Source organism: Triticum dicoccoides, chromosome 7B (assembly GCF_002162155.2).
Source record: "Triticum dicoccoides isolate Atlit2015 ecotype Zavitan chromosome 7B, WEW_v2.0, whole genome shotgun sequence".
Classification (NCBI taxonomy): Eukaryota; Viridiplantae; Streptophyta; class Magnoliopsida; order Poales; family Poaceae; genus Triticum; species Triticum dicoccoides.
Window position 1 is genome coordinate 259,669,066 of NC_041393.1, and position 22,389 is coordinate 259,691,454.

Below are 22,389 nucleotides of genomic sequence, written 5' to 3' on the forward strand. Positions count from 1 at the left end.
CGGCGCCCAGCCGCCTCGCAGGCGCTGGCGCGCGTGCCTGCGGCGGCCGCCCGAGTTCGCCCATTAACGGGTGGCGCCCGCGGCCTGCACCGAGCGCCCGCAAGGCCCCCCTGGGCCAATGACGTGTGGGGCCTAGCCCCCACAAAACGTTTCTGTTAAAAAAAGGAGATAAAAACAATATATATATTAATAATATTAATATTAAAATTAATTAATTAATTAATTAATTTAATTAACTATGATTAAATTAACTAATTATGTATAATTAACCTAATGACTAATTAACCTAGTGAGCTACTAAACAGTGAATGGCAGGTGGGTCCCACTGGACCCACACAGTAGGTTGACCAGGTCAACGGTCAACGTTGACTGCTGACGTCATGCTGACGTCAGCATACACTATTCTGGATAATGTTAGAGTTAAATAATTAAATAAATTCTAAAAATGATTAAATCTTTTAAAATTAATATAAAATAAACCGTAGCTCAGATGGAAAAACTTTGTACATGGAAGTTGCTCAGAACGACGAGACGAATCCGGATACGCAACCCGTTCGTCCGCCACACACCCCTAACATATCAAACTCGCAACTTTCCCCCTCCGGATCCTCTGCCCGAAAACATGGAACACCAGGAATACTTTCCCGGATGATTTCCCCCTTCGCCAGCATCACCTCATACTGCGTTAGGACACACCTAGCCCCGCTCTTTGTCATGTCTTGCGTCGTCTTGCTTATGTTTGCACTGTATTTATTGTTTCTTCCCCCTCTTCTCTTCGGTAGACTACGAGACCGACGCTGCTGCTGCCTAGTTCGACTACGGAGTTGACGACCCCTCTCTCTTGCCAGAGCGACCAGGCAAGCCCCCCCTTTGATCACCAGATATCGCCTATTCTCTTCTATACTGCTTGCATTAGAGTAGTGTAGCATGTTACTGCTTTCCGTTAATCCTATTCTGATGCATAGCCTGTCATTGCTGCTACAGTCATTGATACCTTACCCGCAATCCTAAATGCTTAGTATAGGATGCTAGTGTTCCATCAGTGGCCCTACACTCTTGTCCGTCTGCCATACTATACTACTGGGCTGTGATCACTTCGGGAGGTGATCACGGGCATATACTATATACTTTACACTGTTACATTACCTGTGATACTGTACGGAGTTGGGGGCTGAAAGGACAAGTGGCTCCATCCCGGTAGAGGTGGGCCTGGGTTCCCGATGGTCCCCGACGGTTACTTTGTGGCGGAGCGGCAGGGCAGGTTGAGACCGCCTAGGAGAGAGGTGGGCCTGGCCCTGTTCGGCGTTCGCGGATACTTAACACGCTTAACGAGATCTTGGTATTTGATCTGAGTCGGCTACGAGCCTATACGCACTAACCATCTACGTGGGAGTAGGTATGGGTATCCCGACGTCGTGGTATCAGCCGAAGCACTTCAGACGTCAGCGCCGGAGCGGCGCGCGCCGGATTGGAACGTAAGCCTGCTCTTGTATTAAGGGGGCTAGTTCTGCTTCCGACCGCCCTCGCAACGTGCAGGTGTGCTATGGGCGATGGGCCCAGACCCCTGTGCGCTTAGGTTTAGACCGGCGTGCTGGCCTCTCTGTTTTTCCTAGGTGGGGCTGCGACGTGTTGATCTTCCGAGGCCGGGCATGACCCAGGAAAGTGTGTCCGGCCAAATGGGATCGAGCGTGTTGGGTTATGTGGTGCACCCCTGCAGGGAAGTTAATCTATTCGAATAGCCGTGATCTTCGGTAACAGGACGACTTGGAGTTGTACCTTGACCTTATGACAACTAGAACCGGATACTTAATAAAACACACCCTTCCAAGTGCCAGATACAACCGGTGGTCGCTCTACCTCAGGGATATGAGGAGGGGATCGCCGGGTAGGATTATGCTATGAGATGCTACTTGGAGATGCTATTTGGAGGACTTCAATCTACTCTCTTCTACTTGATGCAAGACGGTGGTTGCGAGAAGCATAGTCTTCGACAGGATTAGCTATCCCCCTCTTATTCTGGCATTCTGCAGTTCAGTCCACTGATATGGCCTCCTTACACATATACCCATGCATATGTAGTGTAGTTCCTTGCTTGCGAGTACTTTGGATGAGTACTCACGGTTGCTTTCTTCCCCTTTTTCTCCCCTTTCCTTCTTTCTGGTTGTCGCAACCAGAGGCTGGAGTCCAGGAGCCAGACGCCACCGTCGACAACGACCCCTACTACACTGGAGGTGCCTACTACTACGTGCTGCCCGCTGACGACGACCAGGAGTAGTTTGGAGGATCCCAGTCAGGAGGCCTGCGCCTCTTTCGATCTGTATCCCAGTTTGTGCTAGCCTTCTTAAGGCAAACTTGTTTAACTTATGTCTGTACTCAGATATTGTTGCTTCCGCTGACTCATCTATGATCGAGCACTTGTATTCGAGCCCTCGAGGCCCCTGGCTTGTATTATGATGCTTGTATGACTTATTTATGTTTTTAGAGTTGTGTTGTGATATCTTCCCGTGAGTCCCTGATCGTGATCGTACACGTTGCGTGCATGATTAGTGTACCATTGAATCGGGGGCGTCACAGTTGCAGGATGGTGTATTACGGAACGAGTACAGAGACTTGCTGGTAACGAGATTGAACTAGGTATGAAGATACCGACGATTGAATCTCGGGCAAGTAACATACCGATGGACAAAGGGAATTACGTATGTTATCATAACGGTTTGATCGATAAAGATCTTCATAGAATATGTAGGTGCCAATATGGGCATCCAGGTTCCGCTGTTGGTTATTGACAGGAGAGGTGTCTCGGTCATGTCTACATAGTTCTCGAACCCGTAGGGTCTGCACGCTTAACGTTTGATGATGATATAGTATTATATAAGTTGTGTGTTTTGGTGACTGAATGTTGTTTGGAGTCCCGGATGTGATCACAGACATGATGAGGAGTCTCAAAATGGCCGAGAGGTAAAGATTGATATATAGGACGATGGTATTCGGACACCGGAAGTGTTCCGGAGGGTACCTGGTACATAAGGGTCACCAGAAGGATATGGGCTTAATGGGCCAAGGGAAGGGACATACCAACCCACAAGGGGCTGGTGCACCCTGATACGTCTCCAACGTATCTATAACTTTTTATTGTTCCATGATATTATATTACCCCTTTTGGATGTTTATGGGCTTTATTTTACACATTTATATCATTTTTGGGACTAACCTACTAACCGGAGGCCCAACCCATATTGCTGTTTTATTGCCTGTTTCAGTATTTCGAAGAAAAGGAATATCAAACGGAGTCCAAACGGAATGAAACCTTCGGCAACATGATTTTTTGGAAGAATATGATCCTGGAGACTTGGAGTCCACGTCAGAAGATCCTCGAGGAGGCCACGAGATAGGAGCCCCCCCTCTACAGGGCGCGACCCCCTGTCTCGTGGACCCCTCGAGCACCTCCCGACCGACTTCTTTCGCCTATATAAGCCTACGTACCCTAAAACCATCAAATATCAAGATAGATCAGGAGTTCCGCCGCCCCAGGCCTATGTAGCCACCAAAAACCTCTCGGGAGACCGTTCTGGCACCCTGCTGGAGGGGGAACCCATCATCGGTGGCCATCTTCATCATCCCGGCGCTCTCCATGACGAGGAGGGAGTAGTTCACCCTCGAGGCTGAGGGTATGTACCAGTAGCTATGTGTTTGATCTCTCTCTCTCTCTCGTGTTCCCTCTATGGCACGATCTTGATGTATCCCGAGCTTTGCTATTGTAGTTGGATCTTATGATGTTTCTCCCCCTCTACCTCTTGTGATGAATTGAGTTTCCCCTTTGAAGTTATCTTATCAGATTGAGTCTTTTATGAGAACACTTGATGTATGTCTTGCCGTGTTTATCTGTGGTGACAATGGGATATCATGTGCCACTTGATGTATGTTTTGGTGACCAACTTGTGGGTTCCGCCCATGAACCTATGCATAGGGGTTGTCACACGTTCTTGGCTCTCCGGTAGAAACTTTGAAGTACTTTGTGTTGGTTGGATGAATCTGAGATTGTGTGACGCATATCGTATAATCATGCCCATGGATACTTGAGGTGACAATGGAGTATCTAGGTGACATTAGGGTTTTAGTTGATTTGTGTCTTAAGGTGTTATTCTAGTACGAACTCTTGAATAGATTGATCCGAAAGAATAACTTTGAGGTGGTTTCATACCCTACCATAATCTCTACGTTTGTTCTCCGCTATTAGTGGCTTTGGAGTGACTCTTTGTTGCATGTTGAGGGATTGTTATATGATCTATCTATGTTATTATTGTTGAGAGAACTTGCACTAGTGAAAGTATGAACCCTAGGCCTTGTTTCCTATCATTGCAATACCATTTACGCTCACTTTTACCTTTAGTTACCTTGCTGTTTTTATTATTTCAGATTACAAATACCTTTATCTACCATCCATATTGCACTTGTATCACCATCTCTTCGCCGAACTAGTGCACCTATACAATTTACCATTGTATTGGGTGTGTTGGGGACACAAGAGACTCTTTGTTATTTGGTTGCAGGGTTGCTTGAGAGAGACCGTCTTCATCCTACGCCTCCCACGGATTGATAAACCTTAGGTCATCCACTTGAGGGAAATTTGCTACTGTCCTACAAACCTGTGCACTTGCAGGCCCAACAACGTCTACAAGAAGAAGGTTGTGTAGTAGACATCAAGCTCTTTTCTGGCGCCGTTGCCGGGGAGGTGAGTGCTTGAAGGTATATCTTCAGATCTTGCAACCGAATCTTTTTGTTTCTTGGTTTATCACTAGTTTAGTTTATAAAAGGAAACTACAAAAAATGGAATTGAGTTTGTCTCATACGCTTCATCTTTTTCATACCTTTCGTGAGTTTGATGGCAAGGAAAATTGTGCTCAAGTCCTAGAAGAAGAGTGCACTAAAATGCTTGGTACTGAATCTTTGAATGATGAGCATGATTGCAATGTTGTTAGTATGAACTCATTGAATATCCTTAGTACTAATGATGATTGCTCTAGTCATGATGAAAATATATCTTATGAGCATGTCAACTTTTGTGGAGTGCATGTTTGCATGAACACACCAAATAGAGAAGATATATTTTGCAAGAGGCATAAATATTTAGAAAATAAGAAGTTGCAAGAAAGGCTAGATAAGAGTGCGGAGAATCTAAGATATTTTTCCCGTTGTGAATTTTGCAATAAACAAGATCATTTACATCTCCAATGCAAATTGTTTCATGATCGGATCGTGTCTAAAAATTGTGATGATTTGATCTCCCTTTCTCATTACAATGAACTTAGATTGCTTTTGGGTTGTGAAGAGTTGAAACATTTAACTAAGCCTATTCCATAATTTAATCTTAAGCATTTTCTTGATATTGATCTAGAAAAGATTTATATGTTTTGTGCGGAGAATTGCATTGAAAATCCTTATATTGCCAATTACCTAAAGAAAAGAAAGAAAATAGAAGATGATGAGAATACTAATGAAAGGGAAGAGACTTCCCAATATCCTCCTATTATTTCTCATGATGAATCAGGTAACGAGGAGGAGCTTTCTATTCAACCAATCTCATCAATAAGGAGCTCAAAGAGGAAGGTTGAACCCACACATAATATGAAGAAGAAAAAGAAAATAAGAAGCAACAAAGGTAGAAAGGTATCCCTCCCAAATGATGTTGCTCCTACTACTCATTGTGATGATGACAATTTCTATACTATTGGTGCTATCAATATTTTTAATCATGAGAGTGATTATGCTTATGATATGAAAGGGCCCAAGCTTGGGAAGCTATGTTTGATGAGGATAAAATATTTGAGAATATATTTGCTGAAATTAATGTTTGTCCCAAGCTTGGGGATGCTACGTTTAATGAAGATGATATTTATAGCATCCCAAGTTTTGATATGCAAAGTTGTTATGATGATAGCATGCCTCCTACCTATGATGATTATATTGATGAAAGTGGGTTTGTGATGAGGACATGACTACCTTAGATACGACGAAAAAAATTGCATACATGCATATTTGTCAGGTGATTTCTAGTGCAAACTATTCAATAATGTATTTATGTTATCCAGAACAAAAATACTTCACACACTTTTGTGTTTTGTCTAATTGCAGGTGTATGGGATATTTGTACAATTCACATATGAAGATAAGGGAGAAAGAGATGTTTAAGTGCTGTTCAAAAAGTTCTCTCACGTCACTTTTGGGCCAAGAGAAGATAGAGTCCAAGTCTCTCACGTTCTGGATTCAGATTCGGACTGCATAGACATACCTGCTTCAAAACGCCAACAACTTTTTCATACGGACTCCGAATTGAGTGATTCTTTTTTTCTTCGATTCTAGATTTTGTGCTCTTTCCAGCCCAATTGGATTCACCTTCAAATTCGTCTGGAGCGTTGGGATATCGACGAAACAATCAGACACTGCAGCAGAATCCGAGTCAAACAACAAGTCCAAAGGTGTTGCATCACCTCCACTTGGGCCCATTGGCCTTGTACGACCTAGGGTTAGTTTTAGGCTGCCTTGGGACGTCCTCCCACCTCCTAGGCGCCACCCCTTGCTCCTATATAAGTAGATCCATCTAGTAGCTTTTCCCTTGGGATTTGTTTAGTTAAAAGTTAGCCATTACAACTTCGTGTACTTCGTTTGTGTCCAACGACCAGACCAAGACCGCTTACGGATCCCCACCTTTATCAATACTTCATATATACTCACAATATTCAGATTGCTTTTATCATATTCTTGCTTGTTCTTCGATTGCTTGCAGGAATAGACCTTCGTGGTCAGGTTGATTATGCTCCGGTGTGGTCAATAACCTCTCGAAGTTGGTTTAGCGATTGCTAAGGCGCAACGTGTGCACGTTTGTAGTCGGATCGTCAAAGTCATCTTCACCAAATCGATAGTTATCATCTCATCGAAAGATCGGGACACCCCGCCTCTATCAAGTGGTATCAGTTTTCAGGTTGCTCGGTGAGAATTTCCAGTTTTCCCTAGATTAGATTTATTTTCTTACCTATTGTCCAAGAAAAAAAGCCACAGAAAAAGTTAGATCTATTCATCCTTTGTCCAAGACGGTCTGAGCCTTTACAATTTTCTTTTCATTGTTTGCATTATTGAATTATCGGTTGCATCATCGTGTCGAGTTGCTGGTCTTAGTGTCTAGTTCATTTAGAGTTTCGAGTTCTGCTCACATTAATCACGCCGCCACTGCATCGTTATCCCTTCCGCTGTCCACCACCCATCCATCAATTTCCACCACGTGCTACCCATTGTTCATTGTCATAATCATAGTTGAGATCGTCACATCTTCACTTGATCCAATCTGCATCTTATCTAGTTTGTTTTGGAAAGAGTGAGAGAGAAAAAAGACGGAGAAAAAAAAGGAAAAAAAGGAAAGGAAAAAAAGTCAGAGAAAAAAAAGAGAAATAAAAAAAAGGGTGAGAAAAAAAAGAAAAAAAAACAAAATTCAGATCTATCTAGACTCAATCTCGTAGTTGAATCCTTCATTGATGCTAGTTGTGATATGCCGTGACCTCATTAGTGTTCTAGGCTCGCGTCTCTATTCCGGTCTAGCCTAGGACCAGCACAGTACCGTCATTGAGCGTTTATTCAACATTTCATCTTTGAATTGATTATTGCTAATCTTTTGCTACCATATATAGCCAACCCAACTCCACATATTTCTACACTGTGTATACGTACTTTCCCCTGGCAATCGCTTTACACAATCTTCGGAGTTATTTGACACCGCTGGTTGCCTGTCACCACCTGTCGCATGGTAAGAACTTGTAAGATATTGATATTTGCTTTACTGTGAGCACGTTACAACCACATCCTAGTAGTTCATAGGAACATTATTCTCGAATTTTGTTTCTTGTTTTACTAATCATGACAGGTTCCGGAGAAAGAAGTTCTTGGACGACGAACACATCTTCACCATCACGAGAGTTGGGACAACACACAAGTACATGGTCAGGTTATCTCTTTTGAGGGTAGATTTAGTCCTGCTATTTATCTAGATTGGGAGCTTGAAGTAGAACAAGTTTTTAGTTACCTTGACTTTTCTGAACTTGAGCGAGTACGAGCTGCCACTAGAGCATTTACTGGGTTTGCTTCTGTTTCGTGGAGTGTGCATTGTAAGAAAAACATTGATAACCAACCCACAACTTGGAAAGATTTGAAACATGTCATGAGACAACAATTTTTCCCTCCTTACTATCGTCGTGAATTGCTTCGCAAATTTGAACAATTTAAACAAGGCGATAATACTGTTCATGCTTACTACCAAGAGTTCAACTCTTATATGCATCATTGTGACATAGAAGAATCTGAGGATGATACAATGAAAAGATTTTTTGGTGGTTTGAACCATGATATTCAGGCAAGATTTAGGTATATTCCTCGTTGCATTACTGGTATGTATGTTCGTGCTTGTACCTTTGAGAGACAATTATAGGAGGATGCATTGGGTGACTACAACAACTATTATTCGAATTCATGCTCACTACCATCGGTTGATTCCACCACCATTGCACCTACTAGAGCAGACACACCTCAGATTGTGAGTGCGACATCATCTCAAGTGTATGGTACATTGTCATTGTCCATACCGACATCAGCTACGTCTTTGCGACAAGGTAACAGTAAAGGTATTGATGATATAACTTCACATGAGAATGATGCATCCCTAATTAACTTAAATACATCATGCGTTGAGTTACCTGTTGATTTGAGCACGCCACCTATTTTAGAGAATCATGTTACTATCATGAATGCATCATGTGATTAAACAACTGAAATACCAACAATTTTGAGTGCACCCAGTGAATTAACTATTGATGCAAAAGAACCAATGTTTAATCATTTTGATATGACCTCTAATCTTGGTGATGATTCTGTGTCCAATGACTTACTGCATGTTTGCTTATTTAAGCATGTTGTAGCATGTAAATTTGATGCAAGTAAGGTTTATTCACCAATATTGGGATGGTTTAATGATGAATATTGTCAATCTTTTGATATGAATAAGAGCTTCACTTATATGTGCAAACTGAGTTGCAATATTTTCATGCCTTCTACTTATGATAATGTTTTGGATTTATATTTTATGATCTATGAAAGTCGCTCATGTATACATGTGTCATATGTGCTAAAATCAAGGGAAGTAAAAATGGATGACATATACATATACAACATGTATACCTTGTCTCTTTTGTTAGCCACATTTCAGATTAAGCAACACCGAGGACGGCTTTGTTTTCAAAAAGGGGAGGATGATGAGGACATGACTACCTTGGATACGACCAAAAAAATTGCATACATGCATATTTGTCAGGTGATTTCTAGTGCAAACTATTCAATAATCTATTTATGTTATCCAGAACAAAAATACTTCACACACTTTTGTGTTTTGTCTAATTGCAGGTGTATGGGATATTTGTACAATTCACATATGAAGATAAGGGAGAAAGAGATGTTTAAGTGCTATTCAAAAAGTTCTCTCACGTCACTTTTGGGCCAAGAGAATATAGAGTCCAAGTCTCTCACGTTCTGGATTCAGATTCGGACTGCACAGACATACCTGACTCAAAACGCCAACAACTTTTTCATACGGACTCCGAATTGGGTGATTCTTTTTTTGTTGGATTCTAGATTTTGTGCTCTTTCCAGCCCAATTGGATTCACCTTCAAATTCGTCCGGAGCGTTGAGATATCGACGAAACAATCAGACGCTGCAGCAGAATCCGAGTCAAACAACAAGTCCAAAGGTGTTGCATCACCTCCACTTGGGCCCATTGGCCTTGTACGACCGAGGGTTAGTTTTAGGCTGCCTTGGGACGTCCTCCCACCTCCTAGGCCACCACCCCTTTCTCCTATATAAGTAGATCCATCTAGTAGCTTTTCCCTTCGGATTTGTTTAGTTAAAAGTTAGCCATTGCAACTTCGTGTACTTTGTTTGTGTCCAACGACCAGACCAAGACCGCTTACGGATCCCCACCTTTATCAATACTTCATATATACTCACAATATTCAGATTGCTTTTATCATATTCTTACTTGTTCTTCGATTGCTTGCAGGAATAGACCTTCGTGGTCAGGTTGATTGTGCTCCGGCGTGGTCAATAACCTTTCGAAGTTGGTTTAGCGATTACTAAGGCGCAACGTTGTGCACGTTTGTAGTCGGATCGTCAAAGTCATCTTCACCAAATCGATAGTTATCATCTCATCGAAAAATTGGGACACCCCGCCTCTATCATTTTGGAAGAATGTCAACTTTAGGAATTAGTGATCCCACTATTTTGGAGGATGTTTAATCTTATTGTGATGAATATGAAAGTGGATTTGGAAGAGTGTCAACTTTATTTAGTGATTCCACTATCTTGGGAGAGGTTCTAATCAATTATGATGAGAACGAAGTTGCTACTTATGATGATTATTGTGATGAAACTTATGCTATAAAAAGTAGTGATGATTATATTTACAAATCTTGTCATGATTATGATTACCCTTTTTCTGAACATTACTTTTTTAATGTGGAAACAATTTTTAGTGTTCAAGTCTCTTATGATACTCCCACTATTCTGAATGAGAAGAATTTTGCTCATGTGGAGAGTAGTAAATTTTCTATGCTTGTAGATCATGAAAAGAATACTTTAATTGCTTGTTATATTGTTGAATTCATTCATGATGCTACTGAAAATTATTATGAGGGAGGAATATATGCTTGTAGGAATTGCAATAATGTCAAGTTTCCACCCTATGTGTTGAAAATTTTGAAGCTATGCTTGTTTTGCCTTCCTATGCTAGTTGATTATTGTTCCCATAAATTCTTTGCTCACAAAATCCCTATGCATATGAAGTGGTTTAGGCTTAAATGTGCTAATCATATGCTTCATGATGCTCCCGTTATGTTTTAATTCTTATCTTTTATGTGAGCATCATTGTCATCATCATGCTTAGCTAGAAAGGCATTAAAGAAAAGCGCTTGTTGGGAGACAACCCAATACCTATCCTTACTGTTTTTGTGTGTTCACATGATTATGCTACTGTAGTAATCATGTTTTATAGTTTTTGTTTCAATAAAGTGCCAAGTAAGACCTTTAGGATGGCTTACGGTGATAGTTGTGTTGATCCTGCTAAAAATCAGAAACTTTTGCACCCAGTAAATTAGTTTTGTTAATTCACAGAAATGTGCTTCTGATCTGATTCTTTTTGCTTTGGATTGGTACACAAATTTCTTAGGACTTCCACCTTTCTTCTTCAACAACTATCGGTTAGTATCGGTTGAGCCTAAGTTTTTGCTTCTTCACATGAGTTGTGCTGTCCTTGCAATGTCATTTTATTTTGTTTTGCTTGTTGTTTGAATACAATACCAAGATCTGAAATTCTTAAATGAGAGAGAGAGAGTCTTCGCATAGCTACATAATTATTCGACTACTCATTGATCATCACTTATATCTTTTAGAGCACGACGGTGGTTATATTTTGTAGAAATTGCTAGTCTATCATATGCTTCACTTATATATTTTTGAGAGTCTTTTAGAACAACATGGTATTTGTTATGGTTACAAAGAGTTGGTCCTAGAATTATGAGCATCCAAGTTGGGTATAATAAAAACTATCATAGGAAGTGAATTGGATGCTATGATCAATTTGATACTTGATAATTGTTTTGAGATATGGAGGTAGTGATATTAAAGTCATGCTAGTTGGGTGATTATGAATATAAAGAATGCTTGTGTTGAAGTTAGCAAGTCCGGTAGCATGCACGTATGGTTAAAATTGTGTAACAAATTTGAAACATGAAGTGTACTTGGCTTGTGCATCCTTATGAGTGGCGGTCGGGGACGAGCGATGGTCTTTTCCTAGCAATCTATCCCCCTAGGAGCGTGCGCGTAGTACTTGATTTTTGATGACTTCTAAATTTTTGCAATAAGTATATGAGTTATTTTGACTAATGTTGAGTCCATGGATTATACGCACTCTTACCTTTCCGCCATTGCTAGCCTCTTCGGTACCGTGCATTGCCCTTTCTCACCTTGAGAGTGGTGCAAACTTCGCCGGTGCATCCAAACCCCGTGATACGATACACTCTATCACACATAAACCTCCTTATATCTTCCTCGAAACAGCCACCATACCTACCTATTATGGCATTTCCATAGCCATTCCGAGATATATTGCCATGCAACTTTCCACTGTTCCGCTCATCATCATCATGACATACTTTACTTTTGTCATATTGCCATTGCATGATCATGTAGTTGACATCGTATATGTGGCAAAGCCACCATGCATTATTTTTCATACATGTCACTCTTGATTCATTGCACCATCCCGGTACACCGCCGGAGGCATTCATATAGAGTCATATCTTGTTCTAGTTTTGAGTTGTAGTAATAGAAGTGTGATGATCATCATTATTAGAGCATTGCCCAAAGAAAAAAAAGAAAAAAGAAGAAAGGCCAAAAGAAAAAAAAGGCCCAAAAAAAAGAAAAAAAATAAAAAAAATAAAAAGGGCAATGTTACTATCTCTTTTTCCACACTTGTGCTTCAAAGTAGCACCTTGTTCTTCATGTAGAGAGTCTCATATATTGTGCTTCAAAGTAGCACCATGTTTTTCATATAGTGAGTCTCATAAGTTGTCTTTTTCATACTAGTGGGAATTTTTCATTATAGAACTTGGCTTGTATATTGCTACGATTCTGTTTTTGACAGATTTTGTTTTCTATGTGTTGTTTGCTTATTTTGATGCATCTATGGCTAGTATTAAGTGGTATGAACCATAGAGAAGTTAGGATACAGTAGATATTACACCCATATGAATTTAGAATGAGTTCATTACAGTACCTAAGTGGTGGTTTCATTTTCTTATACTAACGGAGCTTACGAGTTTTCTGTTGAGTTTTGTGTTGTGGAGTTTTCAAGTTTTGGGTAAAGATTCGATGGACTATGGAATAAGGAGTGGCAAGAGACTAAGCTTGGGGATGCCCAAGGCACCCCAAGGTAATATTCAAGGACAACCAAGAGCCTAAGCTTGGGGATGCCCCGGAAGGCATCCCCTCTTTCGTCTTCGTTCATCGGTAACTTTACTTGGAGCTATATTTTTATTCACCACATGATATGTGTTTTGCTTGTAGCGTCATTTTATTTTTTTAGTATTTGCTTTCTGTTATTTAGATTAATGTTTTGCATCTTTAGTTTCAATAAAAAAGTCAAGGATAGCCTTTGCCATGCTTATTTTGCTAATATACATGTTGCTGTTTGAAAACAGAAAGTTTACCGCTGTTGCAAAAATTCCATAGAAAAGTCAGAGCATGATATAATGTTGAAACTTTTTTCATATTGAGATCTGATAAATTTATTACAGTGGGAATTTTATTTCATAATTTTTGGAGTTAGGGAAGTATTGATACTCTTGCATTCTTTACAGACTGTACTGTTTTGGCAGATTGCTGTTATGGTTGCATTGTTTGCGTATGTTTGCTTGTTTAATGATTCTATTTGAGGATAGGAGTATTAAATATGCAGAGGCATTTAGTATGAAATGTTGATTAATAATTTTAGTGATTTGTTACAGTAGAAGATGATAAGGTTTTGCATTGGTTTATACTAACCTATCTCACGAGTTCTTGTCGAGTTTGTTGTGGATGAAGCTTTTGAGAAATAGAGAAACCATGATATGATAGGAATTAAGGAGACAAAAAAGTTCAAGCTTGGGGATGCCCAAGGCACCCCAAGATAATATTTCAAGAAGTCTCAAGCATCTAAGCTTGGGGATGCCCCGTAGGCATCCCACCTTTCTTCTTCAACAACTATCGGTTAGTACCGGTTGAGCCTAAGTTTTTGCTTCTTCACATGAGTTGTGCTATCCTTGCAATGTCATTTTATTTTGTTTTGCTTGATGTTTGAATACAATACCAAGATCTGAAATTCTTAAATGAGAGAGAGTCTTCGCATAGCTACATAATTATTCGACTACTCATTGATCATCACTTATATCTTTTAGAGCACGATGGTGGTTATATTTTGTAGAAATTGCTAGTCTCTCATGCTTCACTTATATATTTTTGAGAGTCTTTTAGAACAGAATGGTATTTTCTATGGTTACAAAGTTGGTCCTAGAATGATGAGCATCCAAGTTGGGTATAATAAAAACTATCGTAGGAAGTGAATTGGATGCTATGATCAATTTGATACTTGATAATTGTTTTGAGATATGGAGGTAGTGATATTAAAGTCATGCTAGTTGGGTGTTTGTGAATTTAAAGAATGCTTGTGTTGAAGTTAGCAAGTCCCGTAGCATGCACGTATGGTTAAAGTTGTGTAACTAATTTGAAACATGAAGTGTACTTGGCTTGTGCATCCTTATGAGTGGCGGTCGGGGATGAGCGGTGGTCTTTTCCTACCAATCTATTCCCCCTAGGAGCATGCGCGTAGTACTTGATTTTTGATGACTTCTAAATTTTTGCAATAAGTATGTGAGTTATTTTGACTAATGTTGAGTCCATGGATTATACGCACTCTTACCTTTCCGCCATTGCTAGCCTCTTCGGTACCGTGCATTGCCCTTTCTAACCTTGAGAGTTGGTGCAAACTTCGCCGGTGCATCAAAACCCCGTGATACGATACGCTCTATCACACATAAACCTCCTTATATCTTCCTCGAAACAGCCACCATACCTACCTATTATGGCATTTCCATAGCCATTCCGAGATATATTGCCATGCAACTTTCCACCGTTCCGCTCATCATCATCATGACATACTTTACTTTTGTCATATTGCCATTGCATGATCATGTAGTTGACATAGTATATGTGGCAAAGCCACCATGCATTATTTTTCATACATGTCACTCTTGATTCATTGCACCATCCCGGTACACCGCCGAAGGCATTCATATAGAGTCATATCTTGTTCTAGTTTCGAGTTGTAATTCATATGTTGTAATAGAAGTGTGATGATCATCATTATTAGAGCATTGCCCAAAGAAAAAAAGAAAAAAAAGAAGGAAGGCCAAAAGAAAAAAAAAGGCCCAAAAAAAAGAAAAAAGAAAAGAAAGAAAAAAATAAAAAAAATAAAAGGGCAATGTTACTATCTCTTTTTCCACACTTGTGCTTAAAAGTAGCACCTTGTTCTTCATGTAGAGAGTCTCATATATTGTGCTTCAAAGTAGCACCATGTTTTTCATATAGTGAGTCTCATAAGTTGTCTTTTTCATACTAGTTGGAATTTTTCATTATAGAACTTGGCTTCTATATTCTTACGATGGGCTTCCTCAAATGCCCTAGGTCTTCGTGAGCAAGCAAGTTGGATGCACACCCACTAGTTTTCTTTTGTTGAGCATTCATTTATAGCTCTAGTGCATCCGTTGCATGGCAATCCCTACTCCTCATATTGACATCAATTGATGGGCATCTCCATAGTCTGTTGATTATTCTCGTCAATGTGAGACTTTCTCCTTTTTTGTCTTCTCCACACAATCCCCATCATCATATTCTATTCCACCCATAGTGCTATATCCATGGCTCATGCTCATGTATTGCGTGAAGGTTGAAAAAGTTTGAGATTATTTAAGTATGAAACAATTGCTTGGCTTGTCATCGGGGGTATAGAAGTTGGGAACATCTTTGTGTGACGAAAATGAAGCATAGCCTAACTATATGATTTTGTAGGGATGAACTTTCTTTTGCCATGTTATTTTGAGAAGACATGATTACTTTGATTAGTATGCTTGAAGTGTTACTGTTTCTTTTATCAATATGAACTTTTATTTTGAATCATTTGGATCTGAACATTCATGCCACAATAAAAAAAAATACATTATAAATTATGCTAGGTAGCATTCCACATCAAAAATTCTGTTTTTATCATTTACCTACTCAAGGACGCGCATGAATTAAGCTTGGGGATGCTTGATACGTCTCCAACGTATCTATAATTTTTGGTTGTTACATGCTATTATATTACCCCTTTTGGATGTTTATGGGCTTTATTTTACACATTTATATCATTTTTGGGACTAACCTACTAACCGGAGGCCCAACCCATATTGCTGTTTTATTGCATGTTTTAGTATTTCGAAGAAAAGGAATATCAAACGGAGTCCAAAGGGAATGAAACCTTCGGCAGCGTGATTTTTTGGAAGAATATGATCCTGGAGACTTGGAGTCCACGTCAGAAGATCCTCGAGGAGGCCGCGCCCCCCTACAGGGCGCGACCCCCTGTCTCGTGGACCCCTCGAGCATCTCCCGACCGACTTCTTTCGCCTATATAAGCCTACGTACCCTCAAACCATCGAATATCAAGATAGATCGGGAGTTCCGCCGCCGCAAGCCTCTGTAGCCACCAAAAACCTCCCGGGAGACCGTTCCGGCACCCTCCCGGAGGGGGAACCCATCACCGGTGGCCATCTTCATCATCCCAGCGCTCTCCATGACGAGGATGGAGTAGTTCACCCTCGGGGCTGAGGGTATGTACCAGTAGCTATGTGTTTGATCTCTCTCTCTCTCTCATGTGCTCTCCCGTGTTCCCTCTATGGCACGATCTTGATGTATCCCGAGCTTTTCTATTGTAGTTGGATCTTATGATGTTTCTCCCCCTCTACTCTCTTGTGATGAATTGAGTTTCCCCTTTGAAGTTAGCTTATCGGATTGAGTCTTTTATGAGAACACTTGATGTATGTCTTGCTGTGTTTATCTGTGGTGACAATGGGATATCATGTGCCACTTGATGTATGTTTTGGTGACCAACTTGCGGGTTCCGCCCATGAACCTATGCATAGGGGTTGGCACACGTTCTTGACTCTCCGGTAGAAACTTTGGGGCACTCTTTGAAGTACTTTGTGTTGGTTGGATGAATCTGAGATTGTGTGACGCATATCGTATAATCATGCCCATGGATACTTGAGGTGACAATGGAGTATCTAGGTGACATTAGGGTTTTGGTTGGTTTGTGTCTTTAGTTGTTATCTAGTACGAACTCTTGAATAGATTGATCCGAAAGAATAACTTTGAGGTGGTTTCGTACCCTACCATAATCGCTACGTTTGTTCTCCGCTATTAGTGGCTTTGGAGTGACTCTTTGTTGCATGTCGAGGGATTGTTATATGATCTATCTATGTTATTATTGTTGAGAGAACTTGCACTAGTGAAAGTATGAACCCTAGGCCTTGTTTCCTACCATTGCAATACCATTTACGCTCACTTTTACCTTTAGTTACCTTGCTGTTTTTATTATTTCAGATTACAAATACCTTTATCTACCTTCCATATTGCACTTGTATCACCATCTCTTCGCCGAACTAGTGCACCTATACAATTTACCATTGTATTGGGTGTGTTGGGGACACAAGAGACTCTTTGTTATTTGGTTGCAGGGTTGCTTGAGAGAGACCATCTTCATCCTACGCCTCCCACGGATTGATAAACCTTAGGTCATCCACTTGAGGGAAATTTGCTACTGTCCTACAAACCTGTGTACTTGCAGGCCCAACAACGTCTACAAGAAGAAGGTTGTGTAGTAGACATCACACCCCTCCACCAGGCCGGCCAACCCTAGGGAAAGGGAAAGGGGGAGGGCAAGTCTCTCCTTCCTCCCCCTCCTCAAGGGAGAAAGGAAAGAGGGGGGGGGGGCACCTCCCCCTCCCTTTCCCTGGCGCCTATACAAGGAAGGGGGGGCAAACCAGGGCAGGAGCCCAAGTAGGTTTCGACCCCACTAGGGGCGCCCCTTGGCCTCTCCCCTCTCCCTCCCACCTATATATATGAGGAGGGGGCGCCTAGCACACATAGAACGTCAATTGTTAGCTGTGTGCGGTGCCCCCCTCCACAGTTTACGCCTCCGGTCATATCTTCGTAGTGCTTAGGCAAAACCCTATGCGGATCACTTCACCGTAACTGTCACCATGCTGTCATGCTGACGGAACTCATCTACTACCTCGACAACTTGCTAGATCAAGAAAGCGAAGGACGTCATCGAGCTGAACATGTGCAGAACTCGGAGGTGTCGTACGTTCGGTACTTGATCGGTCAGAACTAGAAGAAGTTCGACTACATCAACCATGTTGTCAAACACTTCCGCTTACAGTCTACGAGGGTATGTAGACACACTCTCCCCCTCGTTGCTATGCATCTCCTAGATAGATCTTCCGTGAGCGTAGGATTTTTTTTGAAATAGCATGCTACATTTCCTAACAGTGGCATCCGAGCCAGGTCTATGCGTAGATGATATGCACGAGTAGAACACAAAGAGTTGTGGCCGGTGTTAGTCATACTGCTTACCACCAACATCTTATTTTTGTTTCGGCGGCATTGTGGGATGAAGTGGCCTGGACCAACTTTACATGTCCACGCACATGAGACCGGTTCCACCGACAGACATGCAACTAGTTTTGCATAAAGTTGGCTGGCGTGTGTCTGTTTCTCCTACTTTAGTTGAATCGAATTTGACTGCGGCCGGTCCTTGAAGAAGGTTAATACAACAAACTTGACGAAAGACCGTTGTGATTTTGATGCGTAGGTAAGAACAGTTCTTGCAAGAAGCCCGTAGCAGCCACGTAAAACTTGCAACAACAAAGTAGAGGACGTCTAACTTGTTTTTGCAGGGCATGTTGTGATGTGATATGGTCAAGACATGATGTGATATAGATTATTGTATGAGATGATCATGTTTTGTAAAAGTTATCGGCAACCGGTGGGAGCCTTATGGTTGTCTCTTTATTGTATGAAATGCAAACGCCATGTAATTGCTTTACTTTATCACTATGCGTTAGTGATAATTGTAGAAGCAATAGTTGGCGAGACGATCGCAATGCAACGATGGAGATCAAGGTGTAGAGCCAGTGACAATGGAGATCATGACGATGGTTTGGAGATGAAGATCAAAAGCACGAGATGATGATGGCCATATCATGTCACATATTTTGATTGCATGTGATGTTTATCTTTTATGCATCTTATTTTGCTTAGTACGACGGTAGCATTATAAGATGATCCCTTCACTAAATTTCAAGGTAAAAGTGTTCTCCCTGAGTATGCATCGTTGCTACAGTTCTTCATTTCGAGACACCACGTGATGATCGGGTGTGATAGACTGTACATGCACATACAACGGGTGTAAGACAGTTTTGCACATGCAGAATACTTGGGTTAAATTTGATGAGCCTAGCATGTACAAACACGGCCTCGGAACACTGGAGACCGAAAGGTCGAACGTGAGTCATATAGTAGATATGATCAACATAGATATGTTCACCATTCATGACTACCCCATCTCATGTGATGATAAGACATGGGTTAGTTGATTTGGATCAAGATGACTTGAGGGATGTCTATTTAAGTGAGAGTTCTTAAGTAATTTGATTAACTGAACTTAAATTTATCATGTACTTAGTCCTGATAGTATTTGCAAATTATGTTGTAGATCAATAGCTCACGTTGTAGCTCCACTATTTTTGATATGTTCCTAGAGAAAAATAAGTTGAAATAAGTTAGTAGCAATGATGCGGACTGAGTTTGTGATCTGAGGATTATCCTCATTGTTGCATAGAATAATTATGTCCTTGATGCACTGCTAGGTGACAGACCGAATGCAGGAGCAGATGCAGACATTATAAACGTTTGACAAGCTCGTTATGATGACTACTTGATAGTTTAGTGTGCCATGCTTTACAGCTTAGAACCGGGACTTCAAAATCATTTTGAACACTGGAGAGCATATGAGATGTTCCAAGAGCTGAAATTGGTATTTCAGACTCATGCCCATGTCGAGAGGTATGAGACCTCTAACAAGTACTTTGCCTACAAGATGGAGGAGAATAGCTCACCCAATGAGCATGTGCTCAGAATGTCTGGGTACTACAATCACTTGAATCAAGTGGGAGTTACTCTTCCAGATAAGATAGTGATTGACAGAGTTCTCTAGTCACTATCACCAAGCTACTAGAACTTCATGATGAACTATAATGTATAATGGAAAAGATTTCCGAGCTCTTCGTGATGCTGAAATCGGCGAAGGTAGAAATCAAGAAAGAGCATCAAGTGTTGATGGTTAACAAGACCACTAGTTTCAAGAAAAAGGGCAAAGGAAAAGAAAGGGAACTTCAAGAAGAATGACAAGCAGGTTTCCACCCCCGTGAAGAAGCCCAAAGCTAGACCTAAGCCTGAAACTGAGTGCTTCTACTGCAAAGGAAATGGTCACTGGAAGCGGAACTGCCCCAAATACTTGGCGGATAAGAATGATGGAAAAGTGAACAAAAGTATATTTTGATATACATGTTATTAATGTGTACCTTACTAGTGCTCATAGTAATCCCTGGGTATTTGATACCGGTTTAGTTGCTAAGATTAGTAACTCAAAATAGGAGTTGCAGAATAAACAGAGACAAGTTAAGGGCGAGGTGACGATGTGTCTGGGAAATGATTCCAAGGTTGATACGATCACCACCGCACACTCCCTCTACCTTTGGGATTAGTGTTGAACCTAAATAAATGTTATTAGGTGTTTTCACCGAGCATAAATATGATTTGATCATGTTTATTGCAATACGGTTATTCATTTAAGTCAGAAAATAATTGTTGTTCTGTTTACATGAATAAAACCTTCTATGGTCATACACCCAATGTAAATGGTTTATTGAATCTTGATTGTAGTACACATATTCATAATATTGATGCCAAAAGATGCAAAGTTGATAATGGTAGCGCAACATATTTGTGGCACTGCCATTTAGTTCATATTGGTGTAAAGCGCAGGAAGAAACTCCATGCTAATGGACTTTTGGAATCACTTGATTATGAATCATTTGATACTTGCGAACCATGCCTCATGGGCAAGATGACTAAAACTTTGTTCTCCGGAACAATGGAGCGAGCCAATGACTTATTGGAAATAATACATACAGATGTATGCGGTCCGATGAGTGTTGAGGCACGCGGTGGGTATCATTATTTTCTGACCTTCATAGATGATTTGAGCAGATAAGGGTATATCTACTTAATGAAACACAAGTGTGAAACATTTGAAAAGTTCAAGGAATTTTAGAGTGAAGTGGAGAATCTTCATAACAAGAAAATAAAGTTTATATGATCTGATCGCGGAGGTGAATATTTGAGTTAGGAGTTTGGCCTTCATTTAAAAGAATGTGGAATAGTTTCACAACGCACGCCACCTGGAACACCACAGCGTAATGGTGTGTCCGAACATCGTAACCGTACTTTATTAGATATGGTGCGATCTATGATGTCTCTTACCGATTACCACTATCATTTTGGGGTTATGCATTAGAGACGGCTGCATTCACGTTAAATAGGGAACCATCTAAATCCGTTGAGACGACACCGTATGAACTGTGGTTTGGCAAGAAACCTAAGCTGTCGTTTCTTAAAGTTTGGGGTTGCAACACTAATATCAAAAGGCTTCAGCCTAATAAGCTCGAACCCAAATCGGAGAAGTGCATCTTCATATGATACCCTAAGGAAACAATTGGGTACTCCTTCTACCACAAATCCGAAGGCAAGATCTTTGTTGCCGAGAATGGAACCTTTCTAGAGAAGGAGTTTCTCTCGAAAGAAGTGAGTGGGAGGAAAGTAGAACTTGATGAGGTAATTGTACCTTCTCTCGAATTGGAAAATAGCACATCAGTGAAATCCGTTCCCGTGATGCCTACAACAACTAGAGAGGAAGCTAATGATGATGATCATGAAACTTTGGATCAAGTTACTACTGGACCTCGCAGGTCGAACAGAGCATGTTCTGCACCAGAGTGGTACGGTAATCCTGTCCTGGAAGTCATGTTGTTAGACCATGGCGAACCTACAAACTATGAAGAAGCTATGATAAGCCCAGATTCTAATAGATGGCTTGAGGCCATAAAATCCAAGATAGGATCCATGTATGAGAACAAAGTGTGGACTTTGGTGGACATGCCCGATGATCGGCAAGCCATTGAGAATAAATGGATCTTCAAGAGGAAGACGAACGCTGATGGTAGTGTTACTATATACAAAGCTTGACTTGTCGCAAAAGGTTTTCAATAAGTTCAAGGTGTTGACTACTATGAGATTTTCTCACTCGTAGCGATGCTTAAGTTTGTCCGAATCATGTTAGAAATTGCCGCATTTTATGAAATTTGGCAAATGGATGTCAAAACTGCATTCCTTAATGGATTTCTTAAAGAAGAGTTGTATATGATGCAACCAGAAGGTTTTGTCGATCCTAAAGGTGCTAACAAAGTGTGCAAACTCCAGGGATATATCTATGGACTGGTGAAAGCATCTCGGAGTTGGAATATACGCTTTGATAAGGTGATGAAAGCATATGGTTTTATACAATCTTATGGTGAAGCCTGTATTTACAAGAAAGTGACTGGGAG